Source organism: Sinocyclocheilus rhinocerous, unplaced genomic scaffold, assembly GCF_001515625.1.
Source record: "Sinocyclocheilus rhinocerous isolate Xijiao unplaced genomic scaffold, SAMN03320098_v1.1 scaffold2199, whole genome shotgun sequence".
Classification (NCBI taxonomy): Eukaryota; Metazoa; Chordata; class Actinopteri; order Cypriniformes; family Cyprinidae; genus Sinocyclocheilus; species Sinocyclocheilus rhinocerous.
Window position 1 is genome coordinate 1 of NW_015659020.1, and position 19,421 is coordinate 19,421.

At 34.7% G+C, this 19,421-nt stretch overlaps 1 long non-coding RNA gene across 1 annotated transcript in view; it reads right to left on the reverse strand.

Moving 5' to 3' along the window:
• Positions 1 to 241: 241 nt before the first annotated feature.
• Positions 242 to 19,421, reverse strand: part of LOC107723234 (uncharacterized) — a 33,296-nt gene continuing 14,116 nt past the window's right edge. Inside the window, exon 3 of the long non-coding RNA XR_001637900.1 lies at positions 242 to 287. This is a non-coding gene — a long non-coding RNA (uncharacterized LOC107723234). The remainder of the gene's footprint in view (positions 288 to 19,421) is intronic.

Consider the following 19,421-nt stretch of genomic DNA (forward strand, 5'->3'; position numbering starts at 1 on the left):
TTGGACACAATTGCATCGCAACCGACCGCTCTACCTGGGGAACTCATAATTATAATTATGCCGTTCACTTGCATCATATCTGTTCTCATGATTACACATCATCATCATCTTGGTATGTTTGGTTCCCTTTCAGTCGGTCACTCTCGACGTCACGTCGGATGACCGACGAATTGGGATCTCGCTTAGAGGGACCAATCTACTTCGAGTGTAAACTAAACGAGCCAATGCACATTATATATGAGCGATAACTCAGATAAATGCAATGGAAACACCTCATTCCTCCGTTTCTGGAAAATACAGAAACAAAACCTATCAATACAGAATAAATAGATACATAACAAATAGTAAAATGTTGTATTTTTAATGAATTAATACATCATTTTATTCAGGAAGGACACATTCAATTAATCAAAAGTGTCAGTAAAGACATTTATAATGTTACAAAAGATTTATATTTTAAATAAATTCTGTTCTTTTGAACTTTCTATACATCAAAGAATCCTAAAAAAATGTATCATGGTTTCCACAAACATATTAAGCAGCACATTTGTTTTCAACATTGATAAAAAAATAAGATGTTTCATGAACAGCAAATCAGCATATTAGAATGATTTCTGAAAGATCATGTGACAATGAAGAATGGAGTAATGAGTGCTGAAAATTCAGCTTTGACATCACAGGAATAAATTACATCAGAAAACAGTTATGAAAGTTGTAATATTCTTACAACTAATATTTTAGTATGAGACTTTAAAAAATAAATAAATAAATAATATATTTTTTCTTTTAACAGACCCTAAGCTTTCAAGCAGTTAAAACATTATACAGAAGTAATATTATTATAGAAATAATTCATAAATAAATAACATGTTGTATCTTCTGATCTTCAGTGATGTTATAATAGAAAATATAAAAATGTATAAATCCACCGTGGTTCCAGAAGTATTTGGACACTTATGTAATTTCTACACTAGATACTAAATCAGATCAGTCAAGTGGCACCTGCAAATATTTAAAGCTTTTCTCAAAACCAACTTCACATTTATGTGCCATTTCTGCTAGGTCAAAGATGAAAATATTATAAATTATAAACTTTAATATGTTTTTTTTCCCCTTTCTACAGGAATAAAATATGAATCTTACTGCTAAACAAGCATATCATCTACCATTAAACAGTCTAGCTAGCTAGCGTGTCTGTGTTTAGACTGTGTGTTCTTTGTTAGCAGAGTGACTCTTTTGTGGTTCTTGTCAACAGTGGTGCTTTCCTGTAAGGCCTGACTTTAGCAGGTGGCCAATGAGTACAAAGCAACATTACACCATCATCATGTTCTTTACACATTACCAGGGGCTATTACTACTCTGGCAAGCAAACAGGAGCTTATCAGCGCGTCTGTTTATACATGTGTATGTGTGCCCATAAACTGGTTTGGGTTACATACAAAACATTAACACCTGCTCCATTTGATTGTAGAGAACAAACAAGCATGAAAACAGAGTGTGGGTATATTAAACTGCTGTAAATGGACAACACACACAGAATGATTTTGCTTGTTGCTGTTAGTCCTGCTAGCATGCGGCTAAAGCAGATGTTTGGCTCCTTCAGCAAAAGCTCTCAGTGCCCGAAAAGCTTACAAATTCAAGTGGCTGTCAGCCTCCTATGATCTGATTGAAATATTATGAGTGAACAAACTGAACATTCAAGAAACAGCCACTTGACTCACTATGAATAGAAGCACATAATCAACATGACATGCTAAGTCATACTCATATGTCCAAATATGTGAGACCACACTGAAAATCTTGTTGTCGTTTTCCTACTTTTAAAAAATGTATGAATGCAAATAAACGTTGATGCAAACTAAAAAACTTTATAAATAAAATATTAATATTTAAAAAATGTTTGCCCTCCGTATCAGTGTCAAGTAATGTGACTATTAAAGTCAGTCAATATGCAAAAATTATGATGTCAGATAATCAGACTTTATTATCAAAAGACAAGGTTAGTTCAGGTTTTGAAATGTGGTGCAGTTTCACAAAACATCAATAAAATTGTGATTCATAATTGTACTGTTTACTATAGTGTACTATACTTTTAACCTTAAAAAAATGGGGGGAAATTATTAAGATGTATACATTCACATGTATTCAATGTTTAAAGAAAAAAATATTTTAATATATTTTTCTAATATTTTAATAAGAAAATATTACATTTACCTTGTTGGTTATACCCCATGACATTTTTAGAGACATTAAACTGCTTAAAAAAGTATTATTTATTACACATACACACACACACACACACACACACAAATTGTACATTTCTAAGAACTTGATGTGTTTAAATTAGATTTTTAAAAGATTTTTCCTTTTCTTTATCTTGAACACTTGTATGTCATTTACCCATATAACAAAAATTTAAATAAATAAATAAAAACACAAGCAAAATAAAAGCATTTTCAGTAGAAGTCTCAAACTTTTGGACCCCAGAGTATATCATTTATATTGAAATACAATAAAGACTGACTATGCAGGACAAATACTGGATTGACTATATCTATGATGCCATTTGAAAAATACTTCATTAAATAAACTAACGTGGTACAAAAACCACCAAAAACAGCCATGTAATGACCCAGCAAACAGATTACAGTACAGTAAGTACATGAGGCATTTGAGATCTCCAGATACTCACACCTGCCTAAGCGTCCGCTCTTAAGACGAGCTAGCCTAACGGTTAGCTTAGCCCTCCAGATCACAGGAAGCAGAGGGAACAAAAAGCATGTTTACTAATTCATGGCAGCAGTCAGGTGTAACGGGGGGCGGCCTTTGTTCTGGAGAAGATTCAGAAACGTTACACTGATGTCCCGAACCATGGATAATCTACAGGGCTAAAATTAGACTGTTGTGTGAATAGCTGCGAAAAGAAAATGGTTTGATCATTGACAAGTACGTGTAAACAGATAGCCTTGAATAGCCTGGTGACCCCCGGGCATGTTGTGTTATGCTTTCGTGCAACTGTGTCTTTTGGCTGCGCATGGGAGTCAGTGTTTGCGTCACAACTGATTTGATAAAACTGTCTGTCTTCTTGACGTGGCTCACGACATTTTCTGAAAATAATCATTCAACTGGTCCAAGAAAAAAAAAAGTTACAAATACAGCATATGTAGAAATGTGTAAAAAAAAAAAGCCAAATTATTTGATGCTGGCATGGACCCCAGAATATTATGATCACCCTTGCTAAAATAATGTCAGCTGCTATATACATTTTCATACATGAAGACCATTTGTATGGTGAAAAATATTATAAAATTGTGTAAAATATTACCAGTAAAATGTTTTCTATTTCTTTATTTCAACATATATTTATTAATACAATTGATTGAGTTTAACATAGTTTTTAACCTAGTTATTTTATTGTAATAATTTTTTTATTTAATAATTTTATATTATTATTTAATTATATTTTCCCCACTATTTTTCTCGTAGCTTTACCTCATTTCATTCAATTTCATGTTTCAAGTTCCATTTCAAGTTTTTAATTGCCAATTCAAGAGCCACACACACTGAAAATGGTGCTTAAAGGGATAGTTCACCCAAAAATGAAAATTCTGTCATTAATTACTCACCCTCATGTTGTTCCAAACCGGTAAGATCTTCGTTCATCTTCGAAACACAAATTAAGATATTTTTGATAATCTGAGAGCTCTCAGACCCTGCATAGACAGCAACGCAACTGTAATGTTCCCAGATCCAGAAACGTAGTAAGGACATCAGTAAAACAGTCCATGTGGCATCAGTGGCTCAACTTCAGTTTTGCAAAGCTACGAGAATACTTTTTGAGCGCAAAGAAAACAAAAATAACATAATTTATTCAGCAATTCTTCTCCCCCGAGTTACGTCTTCCACCATTTTTGAGTATCACATTCACAACACATACGCACGCTTTCCCCTAAGCATAAACAAGTATCCAAGAACGTTTACGTTCGGGGGATAAAGCGCGCGCATGAACGTAATCTGCGTAATCAGCATTGTTTACGTTCGGGGGATAAAGCGCGCGCATGAACGTAATCTGCGTAATCAGCGTTGTTTACGTTCGCGGGATAAAGCGCGTGCATGACCGTAATCTGCGTAATCAGCGTTGTTTATGTAAGACGTAACTCGGGGGAGAAGAATTGTTGAATAAATTATGTTATTTTTGTTTTCTTTGCACTCAAAACATATTCTCATAGCTTCGCAAAATTGAAGTTAAGCCACTGATGCCACATGGACTGTTTTACTGATGTCCTTACTACGTTTCTGGACCTGGGGAAATTACAGTTGTGTTGCTGTCTATGGGAGGGTCAGAGAGCTTTCTGGGTTTTTGGGTGAACTATCCCTTTAAGAAAGTTTTAGTAGAATCTAATGTGCTGCAAAGAACTCCTGAAGAACTTTTTATAAGAATATAATGAAAATGACTACCGGAAATATGATAATAATAATAATAATAATAATAATATATACAGTAAATGTGTGTATATATATATATATATATATATATATATATATTTGTGCTTACTATGTCAAAGTATATGATTTCAATTCATGCCAAAGAAAACGTGCTTTTCCATTTAAAATACTGTTTTTTGTTTGTTTGTTTTTAAACGTTGTTGATTACATTTTGTACTCCTCAAAGTTTTATTAATTATTTATTTATTTTAATGCTATAGCCCCTCATTTATGAACGCAAATCATTTAAACTGAAATTGTAAATTTTTTGGTTATTAGAATTTGAACAAAGCGTTTTATTAAGCTGTAGATGTTTTTTTTACTACTGTACAATTCTTATTTCTAAATATTTAAAAAAGGGTAATACATATCACATTAATTCACATTAATTAAATACATTTCATTAATTCACTGAGCAGAGAGTCAGTCCTAAAAAAAGATTTAAAAGAAAACATTTAAAACTTTTTAATGTCCAACACAAAAGCCCTATACAGTGAAAATAGCTCTTAATAAGAAGGTTTTAGTAGAATGTGCTGCAAAGAACTACTAGACCTTTGTAAGAGTAGGCTATATAATCACACAATTGTCAGATATTCGTCATTTGAATGGCTGGCCACTCAATGACCTTTCAGATGCTGTGTGCTGAAAGAGTTGCTGTAGATCAGAGAAAGAGCTAGTGCACTGCACAGCCACTGGCCTCAAGAGAGTGAGCGGCAGGGTATTTATAGCCCTACTCGTCCCCAGCTGCATGGCTCCTACACCCCGCTAACAGGCAATTGGGCAACACAAGCTCAGCCCTCCAGCAACCCACCACACTAACGTGCATAACGCAAACAGACATCTGGACATCAGCAGCCCTCAAAAGAGAGAGAAAAATGATCAGGGGAGGCAGGAAAAAGAGAAAACGGCTGAGAGAGAGCAAGAAAAAGACCTTCCATCACACCACATTCAGTGCGTTCACCTCTGGAATTTATAAACTAGTACTCGCTAGACATTTTAAAATCACAGAAAAACAATACAAAACCATGATTGTAAGAATATTTCATTCTCCTTCATCATTTCCTTCAGAGTGTTTGAGGTCAACTTCACCAAAAAATTACTTCTGACAATAATAATAATAATCATAATAATACAAATTTAAATTTGATTGCTTTAAATATGCTTAATTTGTCAAAGTATGATATTATTTAAATTAATTCCATAAAACACACTTGTTTTGCCATTTTATTAAATGACAGAATTTTTATGTTAATACATTTTGCACTCCTCAAAGTTTAATTAAATATTCATACATTTAAATGCTATATCCCCTCATTTATGAAAATGAATCATAAACTAAAATGGCAAACTTTTAGTTATTAAAATTTAGTTTTATTGGTTTTTATTACTGTAAAATTCTTCTTATATATTTATTATATGAATTGTATATTTATATAAATTATAAAATAATGATAATAATAATACATTTATAGCATAATATTTAAGGAGAACTGTGTTATGAGTAAATATAAAAAACCATACAAATGTTTTTTGAGAGTTGTTTATAATTATAATAGAAACATTACCAAGCATCTGGTATAAAAATTCGCCCCAGGTCCATGAACGCAGTATAATAAATAATAAATAAAAAACTATTCCCATACAATTAGAAACAATTGCAACAGATTAGCAAGCTGTCATGCCAGTTCAGCACCACAAAACTGACCGTCCCTTTGGCCCAATGTCTATCTTTTTAAAACAAAAAAGGGTCTGAAAAGTCCTGCATTTTGTCAGCTTTGCAGAGCTGAGCTTGTCCTCTCCCCATTATCAATATTAATTAGCGTGTTTGGCTGTCTGTGAATACGGTTAAGCCTTTTTTCCAACAGCCAGGGGGCCATTTGTATTGGGTCAAGTGTGGAATGCTGCCAGCATAGGCAAACATTTGGCGAAAGGCTCGGCTGCATGTCCTGTGAAACTCTGCAGACGGAGAGAGTGTCAGTCTAGAAGGCGGCCACCCCTCCTCACCGTTTTCCTAATTGGTTTTCAGTGAGGGCAAGGCAAATTAAATCTAGCCTATTACAGCTATGCTATTCAATTAGCCTTTGCTACTCCCATGCACTAAGAGGCAGAGATAGAGAATCTGCACTCATCTATTCGGTGCGCTACTCAAATTAACATGGGACCACCAGAAAGAGAGAACAGCACTTGGAGAAAAGGAGAAGAAGAAATTGGAGTTCTTTGAAGTGCAGATGTGATCTCCAGCTGCAAATATAAATTTCTGGTCATATTTTACAGTAAACGTTTGGGAGGTTTATAAGGTATATGCACTACGGTTCAAAGTTTGGGGTTGGTATAAGATGTTTTAATGTTTTTGAAAGAAGTCTCTAATGCTCACCAAGGCTGCATTTATTTGATTAAAAATACATTAAAAACTGTGACAGTAAAATACTGCGAAATATTATTACAATGCAAAAGAACTGTCTTCTATTTTAATATATTTTCAAATGTCATTTATTCCTGTGATGGCAAAGCTAAATTTTCAGCACTCATTACTCAATGTCACACGATCCTTCAGAAATCATTATAATATGATGATTTGCTGCTCAATAAGCATTTCTTATTAAAATCGATGTTGTTTTCTGATGTAATTTATTCCTGTGATGTCAAAGCTGAATTTTCAGCACTCATTACTCCATTCTTCAGTGTCACATGATCTTTCAGAAATCATTCTAATATGCTGATTTGCTGTTCATGAAACATCTTATTTTTTTATCAATGTTGAAAACAAATGTGCTGCTTAATATTTTTTGTGGAAACCGTGACACACTTTTTAGGATTCTTTGATGAATAGAAAGTTCAAAAGAACAGAATTTATATGAAGTAGAAAACCTTTCTAAAATTATAAATGCCCTTTGTCAATTTCAGTAATTTTAAAACATCCTTGCTGAATAGAAGTATTATTTTTTATAAAAAAACAACTCACTGACCCAAAATTGTTATATGTGCCAGTAAAAAAAAAAGATACACTCTGTTACCATTTCAACCATTTACAAGTCATCAAAAATAGTAATAATAATAATAGTAATAATAATAATAAAATACAATAAAACAAAGGCAAGTATGGGAATTATATAAAAAAAACTCATCTTATATCTTATATTTGAATTTTGTCAAAATACCTCTTACCTAGATTACAAAAAACATGTTGGCAAATTCATAACTATGTCAGCAATTTTAATGATTTAAATCCCTATGTCATAAGGTTTTTAATATCATAGGAAATTCGGTGTTGAAAAGTGTATTGAAACTTTTGTCTGGTGTTTGAGTCTAGCCTATCAAGCCGTGATCCTGTTTTCTTTCTCTCTCTCTCTGTCGCTCTCCTTTTTCTTTCTGCTGTCCTAAAAAATAATAAAATAATAATAAAATAAAAGTGTGGAGGTGTAAATAAAGACATGTTCAATAAGACCTATTCAGTTACTTCAAAGTGAGAAGTGTACTTTTCTTTTCTATGCAGTGCCTTCTGTCTTGTATCAGAACACAGAGAGGAAAAAGGAAGGACAAAGATAGCAAAAGAAAACAAAAACCTTTAGAAAGCTTGTAGGTGACCTTATTCCTTTAGCTGCTTTGTGGCATCACAAGCAGCCTCTTAAAACCTCATAAAATTGCTCAAAGCCATAATGTCCTTTAACACAGGCTATGAAAACACTGCTTTCACAAATGCTGACATTACTGTAACGCTTGAAGGAATGAACTTCAGGAAAGAATGTAAGATTATGATTACAGCCTCGGCTAAGTAAAGAGGACAATAACAATAGGTCACATACTCGTTAGCACATTAAAGGTTTCTGTGGAACTCCAGCAGTGAAGATGAATCGAAAGGAGTGAAGACAACACTCGAAAAAAGACAAAAAAGAAAAGACAAGCATTTATCTGAGGGCACAGTGGGACAATATTTATGCTGACATAATGGTGTGTGAAATGAAATTGATCAGAACTGCAGTGAGAATTAATTAGCTCTGCAGAGTAAACAAGGGTCCTTTCAGCCCTTTTCTTCCTATTGATCAGCACTCCAGGAGAAAAACACACAAATAAAATATAAAAAAGAAGCAGCTAAACTTTCAAAACCAGATCCACAAAAAAGGAAAATTCATGTAAAAAAATAAATAAATCATCATTCACTGAAAATATATAATCTCCTATAGTGGAGGGCAATATTTTCATTAAAGGGGTCATATGATGCGATTGCAAGTTTTCCTTTCTCTTTGGAGTGTTACAAGCTCTTGGTGCATAAAGAAGATCTGTAACGTTGCAAAGACTAAAGTCTCAAATCCAAAGAGATATTATTTATAAAAGTTAAGAGTCAGCCACGCCTACCTAAAACGGCTTGTTCTAAACACGCCCCCACATATCTACCTCACTATGTGGAAATATTAGAAAATTAACGACATTATTAACTGTCTTGATATTTACTTTGAAAGCTGAAGCTGCGATTATGGTAAGGGGTGTTACATTTCCGACGCGTGCTTGTGGTGTTCGGCCAATCACAATGCACTGGGTCAGTTGGCCAATCAGAGCAGACTGCGCTTGTCAAAGGAGGGGGCTTTGTTGAAAACGACGTGTTTGAGAGAGGCGGGGCATAGAGGACCCACAATAATGTACAGTATTTGGAAAATAATGTGTTTTTTGAACATTAAAGCATGTCAACATATTCTGTTACACCAAATACACAAAATAATGATCTTTAAAATAGCATCATATGACCCCTTTAAAAAAAATGTAATTGCTGCCTTTTTCATTACACAGACTTAGATTACTTAGCACCAGATTACTTTTATAGCGATTTTTTAAAAATAATTTTATTCAGCAAGTTGCATTAAATTGATCAAAAGTGACAGTAAAAACATTCATAATGTCTTAAAGGCCTTCATCTATTTTCACTATACAAAAAGAGCTACAAAATATCTCATTTTGTGTTCCGAGGAAAGGAACAAATGCAGCTTTAGAACAACTTTATGAGGAGTAGCTAAATTGCCGAATTTTTGTTTTTGTGGTGACCACAATTTAAAGAGAACAGAGGTGTAAAATATGAACACTGCAGGCTATATCACACCACAGATTTGCTCAGTAATAAGTTGATTAATTACGGCGCATAATGATACAGTTCTAATCTCTCGTTTCTGATCTATTTTTTTAATCACATCGTTTAGACTCAATGCCTCATAATTCCAGTTCCGTTAGCCACCGAGCAGCTGTTTCCAATCTGTCCCAGATCACTGAAGAAATCCCTGACAACATCACATCTTGAGCCAGTGCCCAGCAAGCTAAGAAAAAAGCAATGCTACATTTGCCCAGAAAAGGTGGATCCAAACAAGTCTACAACAACATATGGCATATCCAAAAAAACAAGTCATCAGATAGTCAGCTAAACAAACAAACAAAAAGTACTATCAGCTGTTTGAGAGAATTTAGCCTAAAGAAACCCTATGAGAGTATATATCAGTATTGGAAAATATATAAAGATGTTTATATTTATCTATTAAGAGGTTCGTAAGTAGCAGAAGCCAAATGAAGGCAACTCAGAGAAGGATTTCTCATTATAACACACTCAGAGCAGAACTATCACTTTCTCTCAAACATATACATACACAATAGTTAAGAATACTCTAGACAACTAACACAAAGAAACTTCATTATAGTGAAGTCACATACTGGCAGCCACCGTCTCACAGTTAACTGTCTTTATAAACAAACCTCTCAGAAAATCTCCAATACACCTCCGATTTGATTCCGGCTCAGTTTTTGAGAAGGCTGTAGTGATGTGCTGTTCTTTTTCCTTCTCTAATGATGGCTAAAGGCTAGCATGTATATGCTTAGACTGTCAGGATGACTTCAGTGAGCAGCAATAGAAAGGAACTTTTCCTCTAATCCACTCACATCACTGTCAATCCAGACTTATCACATCCACAGCAGGCCAGCCACCACAGATCAATGTTACGCCTCTTAAAGAAAACAAATCATCACAAACCAAACTTTCATTGATCTTTTGAAATTAAAAAGTCAATGTACTATACACAGAGTCATATTTAGAACCCAAAACTCCAGTTAAAATAGCTGTGACTCTGCAGCCTAAACAAGTATATATATATATATATATAAATAATATATTTATTTTTGGGGGGAAATTAATACTTTTTTTCATCACGGATGCATGAACTTGATCAAAAGTGACAGTAAAGACAAAAAACCACTACAATTTTCAAAATTGATAATAAGAAATATTTCTTGAGTAGCAAATTAGCATATTAGAATGATTTCTGATTTCTGATCATGTGATACTGAAGAGTAATGGCTGCTGAAAAACAATCAGCTTTGCCATCACAGCAATAAATAACATTTTAAAATATATTAAAATAAAAAAACTGTTATTTTAAATTGTAATACTATTTTACAATAGCCTTGCTGAGCATAAGAGCATAAATTTAACTGAATTTGGTAGAGTGCAAAAAAGTCTCAAAAAATGGACCACAAGAAAAAACTTAAATTATATATTTTTTAATGTATGACTAGACTGTCCCTTTCTATCTAAATGTGTAATTCTATTTAATTCTAGTTATGTTCCTGTGGCTCAGTGGTAGAGCATTGCGTTAGCAATGCAAAAGTCGTGGGTTCAATTCCCAGGGAACATACATATTGGTAAAAAATGTATAGCCCGAATGCACTGTAAGTCGCTTTGGATAAAAGCTTCTGCTAAATGCATACATTTATTTATTTAATTTAGTTCAAAACCCTTAATAATGTCTAGAGCCATTTTCATTTTCTCTTGTGGGTGTTTTGTATTCAATAACAGAGGTCTAGTAAATAGAAATTAGCTACATGCTTTGAAGCACCAATTACTTTTAATGAATCATTTACTTAAGCATAAAATCACATAGATGCGTAAATATCTAGCATACATGACAATAAACAAACAAATGTTCTGGCTTACAAAGAATGTAAACACCATCAAGCTGTCAGTGTCCAAAAAGTTGCCGGATGTGACACCAGATGTCCCGCCGTCATCACATGGGGTGGGTGTTTTTGGATGATTACAGGGCGAGCTTTGAAGCTTTGGCTGTCACTGAGAACATCACTGTATAACAGAGGCGGCCTCCCAAGCTCAGCTCTACTGAAAGGTGTTACTTCATATGAGTGTGAATCCCAACATGATTGGATCAACAGGTCCTCTGCTCTCATATGCTCAGGTCATAAGCAATCACACGGAGAGCTAAATCCTGTCTCGCATGCAGCCTTAAAACTAGCTGGTGTTCGTCTAATCACAGGCAAAAAACAAGAAAAAAAAGTGATTGCAATTGGCACTGATTCTCAGGTCCCAGACTAGTGTTAAATGAGGACCTGTCCCAATTCAATCTTTGCAGTTCATACGGCACACAAATACGGCAAGAGACAGTGAACATCTTAAAGGGGTCATAAGATGAAAAAAAAAAAATGCTGCAAAAATGGCCCACATTTACATGTCAATAAAACCTAAACCAAGAAGGTCTATAATGCCTGAAGGAAGGTATTAAAAAGCTATTAAAAGTCGTGTTTATATACTGGGCTGATAAAATAAGCATTTCTGATAAAGAATTAGCAAAATAATTGTTTGCAAGGTTAGAACCATTATAAAGTAAATTAGATATCTATGTGAACAACTATATTTTTCTGGGTTTTTTCTTATTTTTCACTCACAGTCCAATTTTGTGTTTAGAATAGCCGGCATTAATGTCATATAAAAACAACACAAACTGTGGTTGGACGCTTTACAGGTTGATCAGATGCCCTTGTTTTGTCTAAGTGGGTGGTTCTTGGCCAGAATAAGCAGTTGTCCACCATGAAGTCCTTCAGAAACATAAAATGGCAAACGAGACAGCTTAAAAACCACAACAACCTCAACATACACAGATCTGGGACCACAATAAATCATGAAAAAAATATAAAGTCATATATTCTTATGAAGTAGTTGCAGATTTTATTTAAATAATGCTATTTTCAAAATGTTCATTTATTCAAATTCCTTAGAATCAGCATAAATCTGGTAATTGTGAAAATGAATTTATATTTAAACACTTAAAACACAGAGACATGTTCAAACATAGTGAACAGTTTCAAATATGGACAGCTGTGGAACAAGCAAGATTTCATTAATTAAAATGTATTAGAGGTTTACATACAATAAACTGTTATTTAAAACTGCTATATAAAAATGTATTTAAAATACATTGAATGTATTAGTGCTATCACATCAAATCTAATTTATGTGTGACTGACAAATATATTAGTTTATATTACAACTGTGTGATCCAAGTGGATGGAAATTCAAATATATATAAATCTTAAATATAGGCTACAAATATGTTTTGAGTCTTGCATTTAAGCCTGGTCTTTAACAACATCCATATACCGTAGTATTTTACTATTTTATTTTATAAGCAGCCACCTTATTTAGTATTTACATACTACATTTACATTTTACATCTGAACTTCAGCCTTAGATTTTCATTTTGTCACAAAATGAATAATAATACCCAATTAGTAACTGGATGGTGGTGCAGACTCTCTAGACCCCTGTAGAACATCACCGCCTCTGTGCTGTGTTTGTATAATTAAAAATCAGAAGCGAATCGTGGCTCTCAGAGGAGAACCTGGATATAATCAGTCTTTTTTATTATTTTAAATCTATCTGCTTGGATTGATGACAGTCCAGATCAGTGACCCTGGAAGTGAAAGAGCGGCTATTCCACCGGCAGATCTGAAGCAAGCCGACAAGCTGGGCTGAATTCCCAGTACTGTGAGACAGCAGGGCTAAATAGAATGTCAAGGTTATCTCTTAGTAACGCTGGCCTGAGCTGTGTTTTATTTGTCCCAATTAAAGCCAATTAAACAGCTGGAAATTACAGCGAGATGTCTCCTCTACGGGAATGCCGGGTCAGGGTTCGATTTATTACACTATATCATGAACATCAGGTTTCACTGTGGAGTGTTACGTGATATTGGAGTTCCTTGGACACTCTGGCTTAGGGTGTTCCCACATGTACGCAAGACTAATATAAACTCCATAAACTCATTATGGAAGCCCTTGGGAAGGCAGAGCTAAATGACAGCGTTTAAAAGAAATACATCTGGGAGAAAGCAGTGTACGTCATAATACTGAAGAAAATAGATCTTGTGCTATTGTCATTTTATTGCAACTCCATTGTAATTGCATTAAAAGAGTAACCAACACATTATTCAAAATGTCTCTTTCTGTGTTTTATTAGAAATGAAGTCCTAGAAGTTTGGAACAACAATAAGCGTCATTTTAATTTTATTCTTGGTCAACTTCCTTTAAAGCAATAGTTCAAACTAAATGAAAGTAAATTTGCTGAAAATGTACTCACCATCAGGCTATCCAAGATGTAAATGAGTTTGCTTCTTCATTTTGGAGAAATTTAGCATTACATCACTTGCTCACCAATGGATCCTCTGCAGTGAACATTTTTGACTGAACTAACCCTTTAAAGCATCACAATAATCCACAAGTAATCCACACTACTCCAGTCCAACAATTAATATCTTGTGAAAATCTGTGTTTTTAATAATCAAATTCATTAAGATGTTTTAAACCGTTGTTTTCGCCTAAAATACGTGTGCTCAATCCATAGTATTGCTTTCTCCAGTCAAAGTAATTTCGTCTGAATCAGGAGAGAAATATGCACACAGATCAAGTGCCGTTTTGGAGCAAAAGCATTCCAAAATAGTTCAGAACAAACATGTCAGTGGATTTTGATGTGAGGGGGCAACAGGGAATGAACTTTTACACTGGAGGAAGTGTTATTATGGATTATGGCCAGAAGCGATGTTTAAAATTAAAATGCCTTAATGATGGATTTGTTTCTTACAAACATGCAGCTTTTTACTTCACAAAACATTAATTAATGAACTGGAGTCGTGTAGGTTACTTGTGGATTATTCTGATGTTTTTATCAGCATTTTGGACTCTCATTCTGACGGCACCCATTCACTGCAGGGCATCTATTGATGAGCAAGTGATGTAATGCTAAATTTCTCCAAATCTGTTCTGATGAAGAAACAAACTGGGGCCAGTTGCATAAACTTAGCCACCATCTTAAAACTGTGTCTTAAGAACTTGTTTGACCAACTAGCAGTTGCCAAAGGGTAATAAGACCAATCTACCTTTTCATAACTGAATTTAAAAAGCTATGACCAGTCTTGAAGAAAAACAATTAGTTGACTAACCTTTTAAGACTAGTCTAAACCGTTTATGCAACCAGCCCCTGATCTACATCTTGGATGGCCGGAGGGTGTGTGTACATTTTAAGCAAATGTTCATTTTTGGGTGAACTATTCCTTTAAGTGTGAACACACAAACACTCCTCCACAGTAAAACATCTGTCCGCACACATAAATATAGCCTTCTCTATTATCTTCTAAATTCATTTGTATGCAAACACCAGCCACTGACTGGCATCTGTCTTCGCTTACTCTTCTCTCTCCTTCGCTCCACCTTCTTTCTCTTCCTCTCTTGCTCTCCATCTTTCTTTCCCTCTGTGCTTTCTTCCTTATCCCTGTCCTCCTCTCACATGCACACACATACTTCATAATTCACAAGCATGTCCATTTCCTCAGCAGCTGCACACTTCTCCTAGTTCAGAACAAACATGTCAGTGGATTTTGATGTGAGGGGGCAACAGGGAATGAACTTTTACACTGGAGGAAGTGTTATTATGGATTATGGCCAGAAGCGATGTTTAAAATTAAAATGCCTTAATGATGGATTTGTTTCTTACAAACATGCAGCTTTTTACTTCACAAAACATTAATTAATGAACTGGAGTCGTGTAGGTTACTTGTGGATTATTCTGATGTTTTTATCAGCATTTTGGACTCTCATTCTGACGGCACCCATTCACTGCAGGGCATCTATTGATGAGCAAGTGATGTAATGCTAAATTTCTCCAAATCTGTTCTGATGAAGAAACAAACTGGGGCCAGTTGCATAAACTTAGCCACCATCTTAAAACTGTGTCTTAAGAACTTGTTTGACCAACTAGCAGTTGCCAAAGGGTAATAAGACCAATCTACCTTTTCATAACTGAATTTAAAAAGCTATGACCAGTCTTGAAGAAAAACAATTAGTTGACTAACCTTTTAAGACTAGTCTAAACCGTTTATGCAACCAGCCCCTGATCTACATCTTGGATGGCCGGAGGGTGTGTGTACATTTTAAGCAAATGTTCATTTTTGGGTGAACTATTCCTTTAAGTGTGAACACACAAACACTCCTCCACAGTAAAACATCTGTCCGCACACATAAATATAGCCTTCTCTATTATCTTCTAAATTCATTTGTATGCAAACACCAGCCACTGACTGGCATCTGTCTTCGCTTACTCTTCTCTCTCCTTCGCTCCACCTTCTTTCTCTTCCTCTCTTGCTCTCCATCTTTCTTTCCCTCTGTGCTTTCTTCCTTATCCCTGTCCTCCTCCTCACAGGGCACACATACTTCATAATTCACAAGCATGTCCATTTCCTCAGCAGCTGCACACTTCTCCGGATAGGCTCATGCCGTTGACTGCTGTCCATCACAAAAATCAAAGTCAGCACACATACAGAGTGGACACTAGTAAATCTAAATCGAACACTAAATCCTCTTCGCTGAAGAAGAATCAAATATAATCCCAAAAACACAGCATTTTAGGCAGAATGAAAGAACGATGGACACGTAGTAACAAGCACCTGCCTGATGAGACTCAAAGAACGTGTGTGATAGTGCACTTTAAGCCCAGCTGAACAACACTATAATAAGATCCTGGTTGAGCATTTCCCTCTACTGGACCACAAGAATGAGAGAGGGGGTGGCAGTTATGTAATCTGCACTGTAAATAGGTTGCTGTAAATTTTACAGTAACTTACTGTATTTTATTTACCGTATTATCAGTTACAGTATCAGTACTGTAGTTTATTTTCATTTAGTAAAAAAAAAAAATTACCTGTAAAAAACAATCCAATTGTGGTACTGCACTGTAAACCTTCACTCAGACTTTCATTCTATTTGTGGTGGCATATATATGCAAATTTATTCTCTGGCAGCAGGAGGCGCTGTTGGAGTGATAGAGATCGAGGTAGAAACATTAATGCGTGTATCAGAATACACGGGATACACTTCAAATAAAATGGGCTATGCTAAAAGTTACATTGGCTAAATGGCTTAATTTTTTATTTTTAAAGAGACAAGTATAATTAATTATAATTTGCACTTACAAACTGTATACACATTTTACAGTATCTTACTGTACATATTACAGTATAATACTGTTCAAATTACAAAAATCTGTTACAGTGTGGACATGACTGCCGCTGTTCATATAAGAAAGGTAGGGATGGAGGGAATAAGGCAGAGAGAGAGAGAAAGATACGTGCCCTGTACTGCCAGCAGAGCACTAAGCATCACCAGAATCCAGTTATTACAGCACGGTCTAAAAAAATGAGGGCCCTTTAATGATATTATTAGTATACTTTAAAGTCATATCTACCTAATGAAGCCTTTAATGCTGAAGTGGTTCTTTGTGTTCAGGAACAAAGATCTCGTTCTGCTATTGTTGCGATTAATCTGATGGTATTTAGAACAATTTTTCTTACACGCCATCTGCTTCACGTAACCCGAACAAGTGATAGATTCACAACATACTGCAGGTAATTGAACAAAAAACATCTGAAGCATCACAGTGTGTGTGACCTAATATTCAAATCAGTCATCCTACCTCCTTCATTCACTAATTACTAAAGCGAACAACGAGGTCTGTAATAGCGTGCAACAGTGCCTGCCCATGTGTTGCGGAAATTTTATTTTTTTTTCATATTAATTTGTCCATAAGGATTTAAAAGATGTCTTTGTTAAAAAAGTTATAAGCTGTGGAGTCGCAAGCATGACAAGCTTTGTGGCCATGATTTAACTAAATTAAAAAGAGGGAATGAATTAGTACAGTGTGGCATGATGTAACTAAAACGAGGGAACTAATTAACAAAACGTAGCTACAAATGATTAAATCACAGGAACAAATTATTTATGTGTGGATTTGATATTCATTTGTTCCTTCACATGTCGTGTGCGGGGCTCTGTAATGAGCCATGAGGCTCACAAGGTGAATCACAACATCACAAACTTTGATTTGAAGGGGAAAAAAGTATTTGGAAATTAGACAAAAAGACAAAGTAATAAGACTAGTGCTGTCAAATCGATTAGTTGTGATTAATCGCATCTAAATTAAAAGTTTGTGTTTACATAATATATGTGTGTCTACTGTATTTTTACATGTATATATAAATACACACACATACATGTATTTAAGAAATATTTACATGTTGTATACATTACATATTCATATTTCTATGTGATTTACATTATATATAAATATGTATTACATATATTTCTTAAATATATACATGTATGCATGTGTGTATTTTACGGTGGCCGAGAAGTGCAGAGCAAATCACAATTCTGAAAACAAAATAACAAATTACAAAAGCAAATGCAAGTCTAAAAAACAAAATAACAATTCAGAAAGCACAACAACAATTCAGAAAACATTATAACAAGTCAGAAAACACAATGACAAATCCGAAAACAAATTTACAAGTCAGAAAACAAAACGAAAAATCAGACAAACCGGAAAAGGTAGGTATAGTTTGAGATTTGCTCTGCACTTCTCGGCCACCGTAGTATTTATATATATACATATAAATATACACAGTACACACACACATAGTATGTAAACACAAACTTTTATTTTGGATGCGATTCATCGCGATTAATCAATTTTACAGCCCTACTTGTAGCTCACAGTAAGTCTGTCTTAAAAGGTTTATAAATGATCATTCATAAAATAAAATATTGTTCATAAATTATCATATTTCATTTTTTAAAAATGGCCTGTATAGCCTGTATCTGCAATGTTCAAATCATATGCACCGGACTCATTTTCACTGATGATAGGACTGACAAACAAAAAAGGTGGGGGTTAGTAGGCAGATGCTGTGAGAGTTGAGACTCAAGCTGTGTGTGAAAGGTGTTATATTCTTCTTAATATTCTATGAGCTCTGAGAGAACACATTTCACGTAATTGAGACTGTTTATATGGCGTAAAGTGCTTTACCACAGAACAGCACTACCAAATTAATCTTTCTATAACAAACTAAATCATAACAACAGTAGAAGTTCAACAGCATCCCTAACAGTATACACATGTTGTGTGATAATAGGCTTATACTACTACAAATGCTCAAAGTTTGCATGTAGGTTACAGGTCCATTTTCCACATAGACAAGCTCCAAGAAGTGAAAACTTTCTGAGAATGCAATACTTTATCATCATTGCACCCCTGAGTGAGACATCTAATACCATATTGCATCATTGTTCTAAGAATTAATGTACTGTATGTCAATTTGTACAGGACAAAATGCCTGCTTAATGGTAATAAAGTTAAAGACCAGTACACTAGGGCTGTCAAAAAAAAATCGAATTTCGAATATTCGTCGAATAAAAATAAAAAATCCACATTCGAATGCAAAAACGTTGCATTCGAATTTAAGGTCTGCGTCAGCCGATAGGCAGCCTTATCAATGGCGCACGAGATGCGATGACGATGTATGTGTCATTGATTGCATTTGAATGCTTTTGTTAGCCTATCCAGTTGAACCCACTAGACGAGGCGCTGCTACGTTACTGAAACCAAGCCGTTCACACAAAATGCATATTTATCACATTTTCTAGAGACATCTATCAGCATTGCACTCGCGTCTCGCAGAGAGCGGCATGTTTAGAAAGCCATGTAAAATTAATGCAAGTTCAACTTTTAAAAAACATGTCTAAAGACGTTATGGCGGTTTTTCCCCATCCCACTGTATCTCATGTTTTTAAA